The sequence below is a fragment of the Hyperoodon ampullatus genome (assembly GCF_949752795.1).
Source record: "Hyperoodon ampullatus genome assembly, chromosome: 8".
Taxonomy (NCBI): Eukaryota; Metazoa; Chordata; class Mammalia; order Artiodactyla; family Ziphiidae; genus Hyperoodon; species Hyperoodon ampullatus.
This window is the reverse complement of record NC_136921.1, coordinates 77,156,294-77,175,431: the sequence shown is the minus strand read 5'-3', so window position 1 is coordinate 77,175,431 and position 19,138 is coordinate 77,156,294. Positions and strand designations below refer to the sequence as shown.

At 35.9% G+C, this 19,138-nt stretch overlaps 1 protein-coding gene across 2 annotated transcripts in view; it reads right to left on the bottom strand.

Annotated features, from left to right (window-relative positions):
* PSMD14 (proteasome 26S subunit, non-ATPase 14) overlaps positions 1-19,138 on the bottom strand; it is a 92,877-nt gene that overhangs the window by 64,147 nt on the left and 9,592 nt on the right. Inside the window, exon 4 of one of the 2 annotated variants that reach the window (XM_079709854.1) lies at positions 8,473-8,566. The exons of the other annotated variant lie outside the window; for it this stretch is intronic. The gene's annotated coding sequence lies outside the window, so the exon portion shown is untranslated. The remainder of the gene's footprint in view (positions 1-8,472; positions 8,567-19,138) is intronic. 2 annotated transcript variants of the gene reach the window in all.

Genomic DNA, 19,138 nt, shown 5'->3' with positions numbered 1-19,138 from the left:
ATGAGGGAGGTAGAAAAGGAAAAAGCAACAAAAGAACAAGTGAGAAAAACACTAAGTAAACAGCAATATAATAGATTTAAACTTAATCATATCAATAATTGCATTAAATGTAAATAAGCTTAAAATTTCAATTAAAAAGCCAAGATTATCAGAGTGGATTAAAAACAAACAAGACCTAACTATATAGTGCCTACAAGAAAGTTACTTCAAATAGGAAGTAATAAAGACCCAAATATATTAACATGAAAAAGATAGGAAAAGATACACCACATTAATAGTAATCAAAAGAAAGCTAGGATGATATCAATTTCATAGCAAAAAACATCGCAAGGGCTAAAGAAGGTCACTATATAATGATAAAGGGTCAAAACACGATCATCTCAAATGATGCAGAAAAGAGACTTGACAAAATCCAACATCTATTCCTGATGAAAACTCTGACAAAGTAAAAATAGTAGAGAACTTCTGTAACCTGATAAAGAACATCTATTAAAAAACATACAGCTAATATCATATTTGATAGTGAAATAAATGCTTTCCCCCTAAGATCAGCAACAGGATAGGAATGACTACTTTTACCACTTCTATTCAACATTTCACTGACATTTACAGTCAATTTAATAAAGCAAGAAATAAAAGGCATCCAGATTGGAAAGGAAAAAAGTATAACTGTCCTTTTTTTTAATATACTAATTCACTCACATTGAGTCTAAATTTCAATAGATTTTTTTTTAAATTTATTTTTGGCTGCATTGGGTCTTTGTTGCTGAGCACGGGCTTTCTCTAGCTGCGGAGAGCGGGGGCTACTCTTCGTTGCGGTGCGTGAGTTTCTCCTTGCGGCAGCTTCTCTAGTTGCAGAGGACAGGCTCTATGCTCATGGGCTTCAGTAGTTGTGGCTCGCAGGCTCTAGAGCGCAGGCTCAGTAGTTGTGGTGCACGGGCTTAGTTGCTCCGCAGCACGTGGGATCTTCCTGGACCAGAGCTCGAACCCGTGTCCCCTGCACTGGCAGACGGATTCATAGCCACTGCGCCACCAGAGAAGTCCCCTAAAACTGTCTTTTTCACAGACAAGATAATCAATGAAATAAAAATACTGCTTATAATAGCATCAAAAATATGAAATACTTAGACATAACATGACAGGATACAAAAATTCTGTACACTGAAAACTACAAAAAATTACTGAGAAAAATTAAAGAAAATCTAAATAAATAGAGAGATAGTATACTATGTTCATGGGTTGGAAGACACAATATAGTTAAGATGTCAATACTCCCCAAATTGATGTGTAGGTCTGATATACCATCAGCCAAAACCCCAGCAGATTTTTATTTACTGAAATTGACATACCTAATTTTTAAATATATAGGAAGATGCAAAGGACCTAGAATGGCCAAAACAATGCTGTTAAACAACAACAACAACAACAACTGGAAGACTAACACAACCTGATTTCAACACGTGTTATAGAGCTGCAGTATTCAAGACAGTGCAGTACTGGCTTTAAAAGATAAATAAATAGATAATGGGACAGAATAGAGACTCCAGAAATAGAGCCATACATATAGGGACAACTGATTTCCAACAAAGGTACAAATGCAAAGGTAGAGAAAAAAATAATCAACAATCGATGCTGTAACAATTTGATATTCACATTCAAAAAGTTTTAAAAACTGAACATGATCCATATCTTGCATCATATATAAAAATTAATCCAAAATGGATCACAGAACTAAATATAAAATGTTAAACTATAAAACTTCTAGAAGAAAACATAAGTGAATACCTCTGTGACCTTGGGTTGGCATAAATCTCTTCGATATCACACCGAAGTATAATTTATAACAGAAAAATCTTATAAATTAGACTCCAAAATTAAGAACACCACTCTTTGAAAAACACTAACAGAATAAAAAAATAAGCCACAGACTGGGAGAAGATATCTGCAATCACGTATTTGATAAACGACTTATATCTAGAATAGATAAAGAACTCACAAAACTCGTTAATAAAACAGCCCAGTAAAAACTGGGCAGCAGACTTTAATAAAGACCTCACTAAAAAAGATATATAAATGGCAAAATGGCACATGAAAAAATGTTCAACATCATTAGTCATTAAGAAAATGCGAACTAAAAGTATAAGCAGATACCACTACCTTTTAGAATGGCTAAAATTTTAAAAATTAACCATACCATGTACCAAGTGTTAGCCAGGATGTGCAGGAACTGGAACTCTCACACTGCTAGTGGGAATGTAAAACAGTAAATCATTTTTGAGAAGTTTGGCAGTTTTTTATTTTAGTAAGTTAAACACACGCCTACCATATAATCCAGCCATTCCACTTCTAGGTATTTACCCAAGAGAAATAAAACATGTACAGAGTGTTCATAGCAGCTTTATTTGTAACAGCCCCAAACCAGAAAACACTAAAATATTTATGAATAGGTGAATGGATAAACAAAGTGTGGTACATCCGGCCAATGAAATACTACTTAGTAATAAAAGGGAACGAGCTATTGATAAACACTCAGAGAAGAATCTCGAAATATAGTAATGAAAGCCAGACAAAAAAGAGAATCTACTGTAAATTCCATTTGTTTAACAGGCTAGAAAATGAAAACTAATGTATAAAGGCAGATGAGTTGTTGCCTGAGGAATGAGGAAGAGTGAAAGGAGAGGGCCTACGAAATGGCATAAATAAATCTGGGGGGAGAGGGGGAGATGGATGTTCACCATCAAGATTGTAGTGACAGTTTCATAGGTGTATGTATACATGTCAAAACTTACCAAATTATGTACTTTAAGTATGTATAGTTTAGTGTATGCCAATTCTATCTCAATAAAGCTATTAAAAATAAAACAAAAATAAAAGGCTTATAAATATTTCTATCCTAACTTCTTATAACTCCAGAATATTGTAAAGTTATGTAATGCCCAAGTACCTCCTCTAGTGATCTTTCTCAAATATAGTGACTGCAAAATAAAACTCTTTTGTAAGCGTAAAATTGAAAAAAGGCCTACAAATAGGGTAGATAACACGATCTGCCATAGCAATTCAGCAAATTCCGGCATCACGGCAAAAATAGCACTCATTCAAAGATGCCCAATTAAAATGTTTTAAGAGCAGTTTTCCTTTCAAAAAAAAAAAAATCAACTCCTGATTGTACCTACAATGTAATTGGTTTACAGCACCTTTGTTTACTTACACACACACACACACACACACACACACACACACTCCCCCTCTCTCTCCCTCTCTCACTCCCCTTTCTCTCTGCAGTTTCCAAACCTCCTATCTCATAATTTGTAGTTCCAAAGACAGCTCCAAAAGTTAAGAGAAATTATGGTCTTAGGAGACAATCTAGTTTAGGGATGCTTCATCAAGGCTTGACAACTCACCACAACGTTATGTGCTTGGAGACAGCCAATATTTTAAAGTATTCGTTGAGTGCTGTATGACTTTACAAAACATTTTTAAATCCTCTCATCGTTTTTTTATTGATCCATAAAACAACGAAGTGGTCAAAGAAGTATAATCACACTTTTATTAAACATACAGATAGGAACAGACAGGAAAATAAACACAGATCATTTAAACAACTGTGCAATCTACACGTCAGAACCAAATCTCCTGACCCACAGTCCAATCCCTTTGATTCAGTGCATCATTTCAATTAACACAAATGTACCTTACTGTTTACACACTGAAAAATATTATTACTTACTGCTCAAAATCATCTGCAGAGGCAGCCCTGAGACCATCACCATGAACAAAGAATAACCATTAGAACTGGACAATTCCTATAAAGTCAGTATATAAGGAAGATGATGATGCTTATCAACAATTTGATAAAGCTCTCTCCCAAACTAAAATACTGTAAACAGCATAGATATTTCGGAATCAGAAAAACTAAATGTGAGGTTGAATCCTCACTACACAGCTTAAAGCTAAGGCTCACTGTCCGTTGTGAAATGGGGCTAATCATAACCACAGTACTGGTTACTATGAGGATTAAATGGTATCAACATATGTACTGCAAATAATACAGTGCCTGGCACACAGCTGCTACCACTCCACCTACTACTTTTAACGATAAACTTTTAATACTTAAATTACTGATGTCTGTCAAAAACTAGCAATTCTGGGCTTCCCTGGTGGCGCAGCGGTTGAGAGTCCGCCTGCCGATGCAGGGGACACGGGTTCGTGCCCCGGTCTGGAAGGATCCCACATGCCGCGGAGCGGCTAGGCCCATGAGCCATGGCCGCTGAGCCTGCGTGTCCGGAGCCTGTGCTCCGCAACGGGAGAGGCCACAACAGTGAGAGGCCTGTGTACCACAAAAACAAAACAAAACAAAACAAAAAAACTAGCAATTCTAATTTCAACATAATATATATATGCTTTAGAAATAAATACTAAATTTAGATAGAAAAAGGCTAATACTTTTGTTTTTCCTTTAACTGAGTTTCACTCACAAACATGCCATTTATGTACTCAGATTAAAAACAACAAAAACCTGCCAGCACATTTCCTTCGTAGTATACACAGACACAGAACATGCTTGAAATTGGTTCTTAATCTATATACTTGTGAAAATTTTGATTACTGCCTTTAAAAAATTAATCTAACTTTTCTTTAAATAACTCTGAATAAGAAAACCATTCATATGAAGTGCAAAGGTGTTGTTAACAGATCTTAATGTTTATGAAGAGTGAAGTCAAGGAAAACTTAAAACAAGTTTATTAATAGTCGCCAGAGTATTAAGAATGAAAAAATCACCTGTGGTCAAGGAATCACAATGCAAAAAGTTTACTTTTTCAATAAAATTCTAAGGGTTTTATTTATAAGCAACATCACTGAAAATACTAAAGAAAAAAATGATATCTAAACTCATAATATACTTCCATAATCCACATAATTTTATGGCTGCTTCTAAATAGTATAAGCATCTTTATTTTCCTGTTTTCCACCAATATTCAAATATACCATAAAATATCCAAACACAAGCTATGTTGTATTAAGACAGTGATCTTGCTTAAATTTAACCATTGGCTGACAGGGAAGGCACCATGTAAGAGCTTTAAATGTACAATTTTGCCAGTTGATATACAAAAGTTCTAAATTAGCATATGAAGAGTAATCTACAGATGGCTATGTACAATTCAGAGAAGTCAAGTGAATAAAAGGTAGAGACTGTCTATACTTACAAACCTAAAATGGGCTAAGCAAAGCTTTCTCAATTTTCTGCCACAATTCAACACTAAACATCAGCCAATGGGGTTGTTATGGTCTCATTATTAAAATAATAAGTAACAGTAAAGCTATTATCTACTACACCTAATTTGAGCTCCTAGACCATTCTTGAGTCTTTTACATAAATTACTTCTAATAATCACATAATCCCACGAAGTGGATACTACTGCGCCTACTGTATAAATGAGGAAGCTGAGGCTCAACACCAACCAATGTGTCCAAGGTGATCAAGGTAAGTGGTGAAGCCTAAATTCAAAGCTGCCAATGTTGTAGTAAATATCCTTGTGAAAACATTAAGATAGGAAACAACCTAAGCATTACTGACAGAGGACTGGTTAAATAAATCATGGTTCATCCATAAAAAGGAATAGCAAACAATCATTTAAAGAAAATGAGGCAGCTTTATATGTATAAGTATGCAATGGGACAATCTCCAGAATATACTATTAAGTATGTAAACTGCACTGTCTAATATAGTAGCATTCGCCACATGCAGCTACTTAAACTATTTAAAATTAAACATTTAGTTCTTCAGTCATACCACCCACACTTTAAGGGCTTGATAGCTACATGGCTAGTGGCTACCATATAGGCAGCTAGCTATAATACATTTCTACCCTCACGGAATGTTCTATCAGACAGCATTGATATAGAATATCTTTGGAAGAACAGAAAGAAACTGGTAACAGGTGTTTCTAGGGAAGGGGACAGAAACAGCAAGGACACATTCAACATATGCACAGTTAATTTCTTAACTCTGTAACATGTCATATACTACCTATTTTAGAACAACTATTTACCTTTTTTAAAAAATATCTTGTTTGGTTCTCAAAAAAACCTCCTTGATTTATGCTCTTAGAAGCATAAAAGGCTCAGAAGTTCTAAAGCATAGCAGCTAGAGGGTAAGGGACAGAAATCACCTCTCCAAGACTTCTCAGAAATACTCTTGCCCACTACCCTAACTTCATTAAGCATTCATCTATTCACAATACTATTTGGGATACCATGCAAAAGGTTACCAAGTTGCTATTTCTGAGGACTTAAGGAACAGGGACAGAAAAAACATCATCAGGAAAAAAATGCTTACAAGGTATGAAAGAGTAACTGTGGTCAAAAGGCACAGGGGAAAGTTCTATTCTTTTGGGAAGAAAGGCACAGGTCACACGGTCACATCTCTCTTCTTTTCTTATACTTCCATTTACTGCTCTACAGAGGAGCACTTAAAAGCAACAGCCTTTCAGTTCTGCTTTGAAGTCACTTTTTTTTCCCCAAATGTCATATTTCTTCAAACGATATAGTACACTGAACAAGTGAATTGCTATATGCCTCAATTTCCTCACCTGTAAAACAGAAACCTGTTGCCTAATCAATGTTATTCACTAACTACTGGACATTTTTGCCTAGGAGAGGGAACAGCCAAACCTTTGAGAACAAAAAAGGCACAGTGGTCAGATACTCCCAAATAACAAACAACAAAACATTTGAATCGATACTTTTCTCTCATTGGGGGATAGATGGTCCGCTCGGGGAGGCTGAAGGACCCGAGGATGGTTCAAATATATGAAAATCTACCCTGGAAGAAACATGAATAGGAACAAGATCCCAAACCACTCACTTTCCTGCACACTGACACAGCATTCTCATTCTCTTCCTCTTCCATGGAGCTCAGCCACCGTTTAGATCTGGTCTAGCTCCAGAGCATGCCTTTCTTTCAGCATTGCCCAAAACATACTGCCTTTCACAATGAGTTTAGGCAGATCAGAGATCTGTGCCAGGGCAGACAGAAGGGCAAGCTGGTGTCCACAAAGTGACAAGGACATGAATTTGTCCCCACACAGACTGGTGACCAGGAAGCCTGCCCAAATTTCAGGAATCTGGGTTTATGGGAAAAGAAAAGCATGATTCAGGCCTAACAGACAGGAATGTCATTCAGGGACTCCAATAGTTAATCATATCCACAAGCATTCAAGGAAGTCAACTTACTAAAGAAATCATCCTATAAAATATAAGACCAAGCAAGAAAGATATAGTACTGTGAAGAAGGACACATGACAATTATTTCCAGAAATTTATATTTACAAGTTGTTATTAAATTTTTAAATGTAATAATTACCAATATGTAACATAAATCCTTAAAAATGTATAGGGCAGATGTTAAATTCACTTTATACAATTGCTACATAGAAACCTCAACACTTACATAGCTTAGACTATTATACATTTACTTAAGGGAGTAAGACACTTGAAACTGAGTTTATATTAATGGGAAAGTGCAAAGAAACTTGCTAACATGTGCCAGTTCCATGGCCCACAAGTAATGAGCATTGCCTGCCTGTGCCAGTCAGATCACCAACCAACATTACTGTGAAGGCCATGAAAGAAGCTGTTAATACTCTGGTTTAATCTCAGCACAGACCAGAGCAGCAGATTAGGCAGAACTTTACATCAGTGGCAGGTCTCCCAAGTTCTCTTGATGGCACAGAATTCGTAAGTGGGACCAGTATGTTCTAAAAAAACATGGTACTGCAAAAGGAAAAAAAGGTTCCACAGCATCAAGCAGTGTAATACTTGAAACCTCATCATCAAAGTGACAGTTTTCAAGTGCCATTTATGATGCCCTAGTCTGGAAACATCCCAGCTAACCCATCTGATCAACAATTTCACAGATGGAAGCACTTGATGGCTAATTGGCAAGTCTATTATTCAAATAAAACAGCTCTCTGTACCTCTTCTTTCATTATTAGAAGTAAAGGTACAACAAGATTGGTCATTCAAATTAGCTTAATAATAGAAGCCTCTTTCCAAAAATAATTATTTTAATGAAACCACACATTTTGACAATTAGTTTAGAGCACTAATCAGTTTCTGAACAGTAAGGAAAATGTTTTATAAACTAAAAGGAGTAAGAAATATAAACCTTCTTTAAAAAGTTGTACTATTTGTTTCCTCTGTCTTCATCAATATGTCAAGATATACATTGTCACAAGGAATAAAATGAATGAAATATTTACTCATTCGTTAAATATTTTAAAAACATTGGCCAAGTATTACACGTCATAATGAAGAAAAATCCTCTCAAATATTTTAGGTTTCCTAAAAAATTGTAAAGCAAGAATCTTCTCTTCACCTACATTTTGCAGTAAAAATACCAGACTGTTTAAGGTTTCTTAATTTATGAAGCAAGTAGCCAGTGACAACATTATTATAGATATTATCTACCTGAGGACATGTTGTTGATGTAGATAGGCTTTGGCATCAGAAGGACTTGTGTTCCAACTCTAGCTCCACTTCTTGTTAGTTCCGTGACTTGACCCTATAATATGGAAATAATTATCCCTACCCATATAGGATTATTGTGTGGATTAAACGAGGAGATTATATACATAGAACATCTCACATTAAAATATGGGAGCCCTCAGCATTCGTCCATTTGGCTCTCATCCCTTTCTCCACACCACTGCTATAAATTCTAGAGGGGAATCCTGATACAACTGTCAAAATATGTGAGTTCTCTTTACAGATCCATACACTTGCTCCAGATCCCACTGAAACTTACATTCCCAATTTAGAGTATCTGGCTATCTCCCTATATTGCTACAATTTTCATAGATGCCAAGGAAATCCCCAGGAAGAACCTTGTAGAAAGACTGAGCTATAAAATATTTGAGAACCTCAGTTAGCCTATAAAATAGAAACTAGGAAATGCATATAGTAACCAGAACCTGCAAGTGGGAAGGAAACAGTAGCCAGAAACTGTGGAACTAGTTATAAGCTAAAGTAAAACCAAAATTAACTCCCTATAGTGATACAGCAACATAATGGTAACAAAAATGTATTTTACTAGGTAATAAAATAAGTAGTTTCCCATGACGTAAAAGAATACCTTTTCTATAAAACAGAAAGGGGTGCTTTTCCAAAACTAGGTTTTGTCATTCTACTATTACTTTTGATAAGCATTTTGCTTCTAATTACTCAGGGTCTTGTGTTTACAACACTAGGTAACAAAGAACTAATAGTTAACAGAGAGATACCACAGGCAGGTAAGAATATGTAGTCAAGTAAAAACAGAGGAAATGAATATACAATGAATGAGAGAGAAGTACAACTATTATAGTCATTACTTAACTCTTTATTGTCCCTAAGCCTTCCCATTGTGCCCAACACAGGCATTCATTCAGTCTCCTGGAAGGAAGAGCCTGTGAAATCACTGGCAACAGTTTGAAAAGCAGCACTGGAAGGCTGCCCACTAGAGACCATTGCCCTGCTCTCGTGGCACACTTCCAGGATCCTTAACCCAGAAAATATTCCACAAACAACCACCCTGAATGTATGTTGTGGGAGAGAACACTGGCCATGTCTGTCCACATTTTAAGTGAGTATGATAACCCAAAGAACTGTCCAAATGATAAAATGAACTGAAAAATTAAAAACTATGTAACACAAGTTTAAGATAGGAAACCCAAAGATCAGTGTACCAAATGAGAATGGTTACCAGTAAATCAAACATGTAAAACAATGTTGAAGGTAGGGAAGAAAAGGACATAAATTCGATTTTTATGATCATAACATCCCATACATTTGGAATATTAAGATTATGCTGTAACATCTCAGTTTCCTATATTAGACAGAGATATCTTTTCTTGTTTCTCACCCGATATACCCTTTCTACCAAAAGCAGTATCAGTTGTCATGGAGCCATCATATCCTTGACTTTAATTTTAAAATCTTAACATTTCATTTTTCCTCATAATTTTGATTTTCTATTTCATCAGAATGTGATTAATTTTGGAAGACAATTTCACTATAACTGAAAACACGTCACTGCTCCCCTTATGTCCTAAAGAATTCAAGCAAAGTCATTTACAGTAATTTCATATCAAGACAGAATTTAACATTCACATGTGTCGAAGACCTTTCCCCTTGAAAGACCAGTCACAACTAGAATGTTCAAACAAAAGAACACAGATTAACTACAGTGCACCCACCAGATATTTGTTTTGTTTCCCTTTTACGTGAAACTCTCAAGAACAGATTTGAGACTCCTCAGGAGCACATTTTTCATGGGGTCTAATAACTATTCAGAAGAATTATACTACAATGACACCTAGAAAGAATATGCTCTAATTAGCATGTTTTTGACCTGACCTCTTTCTAATTTTCTACAGTAGAAACATCAGCTCAAGTATATGAATAGGATAATTAGGAACTATACTTTTTTAAATAATAAAATTATTACATGACAAGAGCAGCAAATGAAAAAAAATTAAAAGCATTTCGTATTTTTCCTTTGTTTCTAAAGCAAAATCACTATTTATTTGTAGTTAAGCAAAGAAATAAAAGAATTAAAATTTCTTGACCCTTCCCTATTTCTCAATAGGAACAAAAATGGCCAAGTTAATCTAACAATGTTTAGAAAGGCTCTTTGTAAATGTTCAGAGGATCACATCAGGATACTCAAAGAATCAAAGGGGGAAAAGGTAACCAGAAGCACCCATCAGCATGTAAAAACTGTCAATACAGACAGGTTAAAGAGCTCAGGAACATAAAGAGAACTCATAAAAAGCCTTTTGTAAACACCTGCTCATTTTCATGAGCAGTAAATAAAGGTTTTATTTCAAATGTGGCTGAAGCCACACCAGAATCTCTCCAGTAGATAAGTGCACAATAAAAATAAATCATAATCTGTAATTTATTTTAAAACAGTACCGTAGTAGCTTCATGTCTCCGCTTCCATTCTTGCCTTAAGTCTCATCTCCAGAGTATCCAGGTTCTTTAAAAATGGAAGTAGGATGAGCATAACTCCTTTGCTCAAAAATCTCTAACAACCTCCCAACTCACTTGGAAGAGAATTTTCTACAAGGCCCTGCATGATCTAGTCTCTGGCAACTGCTATAGTGTTACCCTCTTCAACTCCAAGGAGAATATGGAATGTCTAAGTAAAGCATGAAAAAAAGTACTGAAAAATAAAATGAATTTCTGATTATGTTTTACTTGGCAGCTTTTAAAAAAAAATTTTACTAAAGGAAAATGCTATTTAATGCTATTCACTGACTTGTTCTTTTGCTTTAATTTTTGTGTTTGTTTATTAAAAAGAGAGAACATTATTTATGAAGTGGAAATTCCTTTGGTCTCCCTCCCTTCTCATGAATTTGGTATGAGTTATCCAGGCATGTGTTATACAATATGGTAGCCACTATCTACATGTGACTATTTAAATTTAAGTAAAATTAAAAATTCAGCTCTTCAGTCACACTAGGCACATTATCATGGACTCAACAGCTACATGTGGCTATAAAATTTAAGTTAATTAAAATTAAAATTAAATAAAATTTAAAATTCAGTTTTTCACTTGTTCTAGTCACATTTCAAAGGCTTAATAGCCACATGTGGCTAATAGCTATTGTATTAACACAGATATAGAACATTTCCTTCACAGCATAAAGTTCTATTGGACAGTGCTGCTATAGAACTTGTAATACTTTTACTAAAGTTACATGCCCTTAAAAAAAAGTTACTCTATGTTTTTAAAATTAGCATTAATGGTTTCATATTGTATGTATATATCTACAACCTGAAATTTTCTCTTAATATGTTTGTAAGGTCTATTATGCATATTGAGATATAGAATCTAGTTCATTTTAACTGCTGCGTAATATTCCATCATAATGCATTTTGGCACAGATAGACACTTAAGTACTTTGCAATTTTTCAATAATCCAAACTGCCACACCCACACCAACCCTAAGGAAAAAGGCTTCCATGAGAATTCTTGCTTCCCCAAGTCTTCATTAACACTTAAAACAACAAACTTTTGTTTAAAAAACCAATCTAATACTTGTTTTACTTTTCATTTCCCTGATATACGGTGAGGTTGAGTATCTTTTCACGTTTGTTGGCAAATCTTGTTCTACAGATTATCATTTCATGATCTTTCTTCCTATGGGTCTTTTTTTTTGTGTTACTGATTTATGGTTCCACTAAATGTGTTGTGGATGAACGTGTCGCAAGTATCTCCTCTTGCTCTACTACTTGTCTTTTAAGTTTGTTTCTATTGTCTTTGTTAGGGCAAGAGTTAATAATGTATTGAGGTAGTCAAATTACTAATATTCTCTTTTGAGTTCTGCTTTCCTATTTTGAGGTCATAAAGGATGAAATTTTCTTCCAAAAAATATTTTTTTGGGCTATGTACTGTATGTCTGACATGGTCATGGGTTAGTTTATTTAATCCTTATAAGAACCATCTGAAGTAGATATTGTTACTCTCATTACAAAGATGTGGTAATTGAATTTCTTATTGTGGTAAAATATACATAACATAAAATTTACCATTTTAACCATTTTTAAGTGTACAATTCTGTGGCATTAAGTACATTCACATTGTTGTGCAATCATCAGCACTATCTATCTACAGAACTTTCATCTTCCCAAAGTGAAACTCTGTACCATTAAACACCAACTCCCCATTCCACTACAACCCCCAACTCCTGGCAACCACCATTCTACTTTTTGTCTCTATGAATCAGACTACACTAGTAACTCATTTAAGTGGAATCATAAAATATTTGTCCTTTTCTGACTGGCTAATTTCACTCAGCATAATGTCTTCAAGGTTCATCAATGTCACAGCATGTGTCAGAACTTCCTTCCTTTTTAAGGCTGAATAATATTCCATAGTATTAATACACCACATTTTGTTTATCCACTTAACCATCAATAAATACAAGTTGCTTCCACTTTTTGGCTATTGCAAGTAATGCTGCTATGAAATGGCTGTACAAATATCTGACTCCTTACTTTCAATTCTTTGGGGTATATACCCAGACATGGAATTGCTGGACCATATGGCAATTCTGTTAAATTTTTTGAGGAACCACCATACCATTTTCCACAGAGATCACACAATTTTACATTCCTACTAGCTATGCACAAGGATTTCTCTACACTCTCACCAACAGTTGTTTATTTGCTACATATTTTTGGATAATAGCCATCCTAATAGGTGTGTCTTCCAAAATTATAAAGTTTAATCTTCACAGGTAGGTCATCAATACATCTGATATACATTTTTGTGTACAGAATAATGTAAGAATCTAATATTAGTTTTCCCCCCATTAAATGATGCTTCAGCATCATTTAATGAACAGGCCTCTCCTTCCCCACTAATTTTTAATATCATCTCTATTATAAATCAAGCTCCCATATATGCATGAGTCTATTTCTGGACTTTCTATCTGATTATGCTGATCTACCTGACTATTTCTATACCAATATAACACTACTTGAGTCACACAGCACTAAAATATATTTTGATATTTGGTAGAGCAGTTTCTTTTTCCTTTCTAAGAATTTATTTGCTATTCTTGGATTTTTTTTCTCCTATATGAATTTTAGAATCAGTTTTCTAATTCCATGAAAATTCTGGTTATATTTTTATTGGAACTGCATTGAATTTATGATTAACTGGAGATAACTGGCATGTGATATTGAGACTCATCATTCATGAAAGTTTATTATTTCTTCATTTATTCCAGGCATTTTCCCCCATTACTATGTTAAATTAATTCTTTCTATAAAATGTTAGACCAAAAATCTGAAAGACAGATAACTGAAAGAACATTTCTATTCCAAGACTCATAACAAAAACCGAAAAAAGTTATTGGTTATAAATATAAAATCTGTATACTGTGTGGATTTGGGAGTTACAACACATAAAATAGATCATACCCAATTCAGGAAGTTATTTTTTTAAGTCTAGCAACCTGAAATAATCCTTCAAAATGTAGCTTACATCTCACCACTTTCAGAAAGCCTTCTCTGACCACTCACCTACAGTTTTTTCCCTTATTTTTGCATTTGAAATTTACTGAGGTCTGTGTTAGAAAGGTACAATCTGATAACTTATAGGCAACACATATGTTTTTGGTTTGTGCTTAGTTTGGCCTATATCATGTTTCTTAAAAACTAGAGACTAAAAAAATTAGGGAATTTCACACAAAAATCATAGGATTTCTGACTTGCAGGTTGTATGTCACTCTCTCTCAGTTAAGAGAGATTCCATTTCCATGCTTCCTTGATTACCAGGGCAGGTAAATCACACACTGATTCTTAAAGCTTCCACCTAAAAGTGACCTGTTAATTTCCAACTCACACTGCATTGGCCAAAGCAAAATCACGAGCAGGCTAAGTTCAAAAATGATGGAAAAGTATAATCCTACTATGTACCTAGAAGATTAAAAGACAAAAATATTTCATATAACTGATGACTTTACCTTCAAACTCTTTCCTCCTACCTATTCTTCAAACTACCACTAGAATTACTTTTCAAAAACACAGATTTGGGCTTCCCTGGTGGCGCAGTGGTTGAGAGTCCGCCTGCCGATGCAGGGGACACGGGTTCATGCCCCGGTCCGGGAAGATCCCACATACTGCGGAGCGGCTGGGCCAGTGAGCCATGGCCACTGAGCCTGCGCGTCCGGAGCCTGTGCTCCGCAATGAGAGAGGCCACAACAGTGAGAGGCCCGCATACCACAAAAAGAAAAAAACAAAAAAACCCCACAGATTCAGTTATCCCACAGCTCTGCTTAAAAAAAATCTTCATTAAAGTACAACACTTACTGGGGAAAAAGTAAAAATCACTAAAAATGGCATTCAGTACCTTTTATAATCTACTCCAAACTCCCTTACCAGTTTCTTTTCCCATTATTTCCCCTCACATCACCTATTCTCCAGGCCTTTCTCAATATGTGTTTGCTATATTCCAAAATTTAGCTCAAGCATCATTTCCTCAATTCAGTCTCACTTTCCTTTTTTGGAAAAAAAATTAAGTACCACATCCTCTACAAATCACATTATTTACAATAAGCACTAGTATTCGCTAATTCAAAGTAGTTAATATGTGCCAGGCACTTGAAACATAACGGCTGTGTGTCTACTAGAATGTTAGGTCTCTAGATTAAGTAACAATGTTCTTGTTTACCTTGGTATTCCCTATAGCATAACACCCCACACATAAAAACTCAAAATACTAGCCTCAAGAATATAAATAAGAGATAATAAATGTCATTGACATTTTACTTAAGTTGCATTTACTTTTAAGCTTATCTTGACTCTTTCTAAAGCTAAAATGGACCAAGAGACTTAAACCAAAACTTTTAGATGGAATTCCCTAGTGGTCCATTGGTCAGGACTCCAAGCTTCCACTTCAGGGAACACGGGTTCAAACCCTGGTTGGGGAACTAAGATCCCACAAGTCACGTGGCATGGCCAAAATATAAATAAATAAAATAACTATCATTAAACTATTAAAAAAAAAGTTTAGATACTGCAGACTATGCTTTGGCTAGGCCCATCTGTTGAGTTTAGTCTTTTTTTTTTTTTTTTTTTGCTCTACGCAGGCCTCTCTCACTGTCGTGGCCTCTCCCGTTGCGGAGCACAGGCTCCAGACGCACAGGCTCAGCGGCCATGACTCACAGGCCCAGCCGCTCTGCGGCATGTGGGATCTTCCCGGACCGGGGCACGAATCCGTGTCCCCTGAATCGGCAGGCGGACTCTCAACGACTGCGCCACCAGGGAAGCCCTGGGTTTAGTCTTGACTGCTTTTGGAAATAGTTTAGTTGCCAAGACCTGAGTTGGGATAGTTATGAAGACAACCGAGCAGTCAAATTACAGCAGTACATACTTTTAATACAGTCATCTCACATCTTTCAGTAATTTCAAGTTTGTAAGCACTTTAGCAAAGTAAATTAAAAAACACATTTGAAATAAAAGCTATTTGTTTACAAATTTTAATAGTTCTAATAAAATATCTGTTTCTGCTTCACTACTGATAAGTTATATTAAAGTAGGGGATTATAGACAGATTTAATGATTTTAGCCTGCTACTGTTCACGTATTAACATTTAAAAATGTAATATTTAAGAAAAACTTTAAGTTGTTTTATAGGTATGCATACCATAATGAAGAACTAGGAAAAAGTACCATGATAAAGCTAATGGAAGAAGAAGTCTTAAGAAAGACATTGTGAACAGTGTGATATATTAAAGTCTAGTGAAAAGAGAACTAAAAGTAGGCCAATAGACTTGGCAATTTGAACAATTCCAGTAATGAAGGAGGAGGCCAGAATATAATCTCATGAGAGTCAATGGAGGTAAGGAGGTAGAATATGTGAGTATAAGCTATTATTTCAGGAATTCTTGAAATAAATGGAAGAAAAGGTTTAATGGCAGAATGCAGTGAAGTTTTGTTGTTTGGGGGATACAGGACACTTAAACATTTTTGTAGGCAGAGGAAGGGGTCAGTGGAGATGAGCAAGGTTTCAAGAGAGGATGGGATCAGAGAATAAGTCAAAGCATTAGCCATGGAAAAGAGAAAGGTCATTTCTAGTCAAAGAAAGCTGAGTCAGTAGAATGGATGGAAAACCCTGTTCTGCTACTATTCCCATGTTTTAAAAGAGCCATCTGCAAAGTTAACAGCAAGTAACCTGCCCCTATTTATGAGGAAATTTTAACTTTTTTTTTTTTTTTTTTTGCGGCACGCGGGCCTCTCACCGCTGTGGCCCCTCCCACCACGGAGCACAGGCTCCAGACGCGCAGGCCCAGTGGCCACGGCCCATGGGCCCAGCCGCCCCGTGGCATGTGGGATCCTCCCGGATCAGGGCACGAACCCGTATCCCCTGCATCGGCAGGCGGACTCTCAACCACTGCACCACCAGGGAAGCCCTCTGACTTTTATATTATATGGTAAGATAGTAACATTTCCCATTGATTTTTGGAGGGATAAAACAACTTCTATCTCCTTTCTACTTTTATTGGCTGCTATGCATTATCTAATGGAAAGAGTAGCTGTTATCAATCCAAAGGTCTTTGACTTTTATTTAAAAATAAACAATACACTCGGGACTTCCCTGGTGGTCCAGTGGTTAAGACTCCCCACTTACACCACAGGGGTGCAGGTTCGATCCCTGGTTGGGGAACTAAGATCCCGCATGCCATGTGACGTGGCCAAAAAATTTAAAAAAATTAAAAAATAAACAATACACTTAACTTTTTTCCTGTTTATTAAAAAATAATACACTTAACATTTCATGTTTTAGAAGTAACCGTATCCATTTGTCAAATTAGTCTAGAACAAGAGTAAAATAAAATTTTAAGAAAAAATGTAATCATTGAACACCTAGTATTTGATAAAGGAGGTAACACAGAAATAAGAAACCCATAAATCATTCTCTTGAGAGTCTGTCATCTAATCAGGAAGATGAAACACATGAAATATCAGATTCTCAGGCAACACATTTTTAAGTTCAAATAAGAATACAAACTGAGGTGGGGGGAACACGTGCTGATTAAATTATCCGAAACCAAGGACAGGTTATTGAACCAACACTTAGTTTTCCACTCAATGCAAAGGTTTGCAGCGGTCATTGAGATATGGTATAACTCAATCAGTGGTCAGTCAACCCATTATTTCATGTCCACCAATTTCCCAGCATGGATTTCTGGCATGGATATATAATTTATTGCATCTACTACTTAAGGAAAAAGTTATTTTGGTATTTAAATTTGATGCAACCTCCCTTAAGAATTCTACTAAGGCAACATCTTTACCTGTAATTTGCAGGTAAATGTGCAGTGTCTACATTCCACCTCAGTTCACTTCTGACACTTTTATATGCCTACACATTGTTATTGCTAATTTCAGAATGAATTAGGGAAATTCTAGAAGCTACCTAGAATGTTTGTAAATGTATGGAAGCAGCTTTAGAAGGGTCAAGTTCAGAGAGACTTAGGCCTCTTAAGAGAATGTATTACACAGATCTTACAAAAATGAAGAATCATGAAGAAACACGCTTACAGTAAAGGAACACGAGAAATATTCAAAACTAACAAAAGTAGGGGCTTCCCTGGTGGCACAGTGGTTAAGAATCCGCCTGCCAATGCAGGGGACATGGGTTCAATCCCTGGTCAGGGAAGATCCCACATGCCACGGAGCAACTAAGCCTGTGCGCCACAACTACTGAGCCTGTGCTCTCGAGACTGCGAGCCAAACTACTGAGCCCGCGCCCTAGAGCCCATGCACCGCAACTACTGAGCCCACGTGGCACAATTACTGAAGCCCGCACACCTAGAGCCTGTGCTCTGCAACAAGAGAAGCCACCGCGATGAGAAGCCCGCATGCCACAATAAAGAGTAGCCCTCGCTCACCACAACTAGGGAAAGCCCGCGTGCAGCAACGAAGACCCAACACAGCCAATAAATAAATAAATAAACAAATGAACCTCACTGTTTATAAAAAAAACTAACAAAAGCAAACAAAAAATAACTGAAGTCTGTGCAAGGATGCAATATAGGATCACAAGATGATTTCAAGTTTCTAAAAGGAAAAGGTTTATTAGTCATAAACCATGATAGACCCTTGTAAAAGTACCTATAAAACGTTGAAAATTTCATGAAATCTCAAACAAAACTATTTCTTAATAGTCAAAATATTAGACTACTTTGAATAAAGGAAGACAAAGTCATTGACAGTGATATGGAAATAGGAAACAGCTGACAACTAAAAGGGTTCTTAAGGTGGGTTATGAAAATAGTCCCAAAATTTGGACATAAAATACATTACATAAAAGTCTAACATAGTCATCTCTTTTGTGAGTGTTGGACTGGAAAGGTAATCAGTGTAGAATTCAAAAGAGGCAGAAATTTCTTCTTTAGCTGAAAGCAGATAGAATATCCTGAGATAGAAATCTATCTGGAGGCCATTTGCCCCAACAATATGGAACAAGACAGATGATAATATTAAAACAACTGAAAATTCACTTAATTTTAATAAGAATGTAAAAAGAAACCATATATACCAAATTTAAAGAAAAGAGAGGTATTACTGATTAATT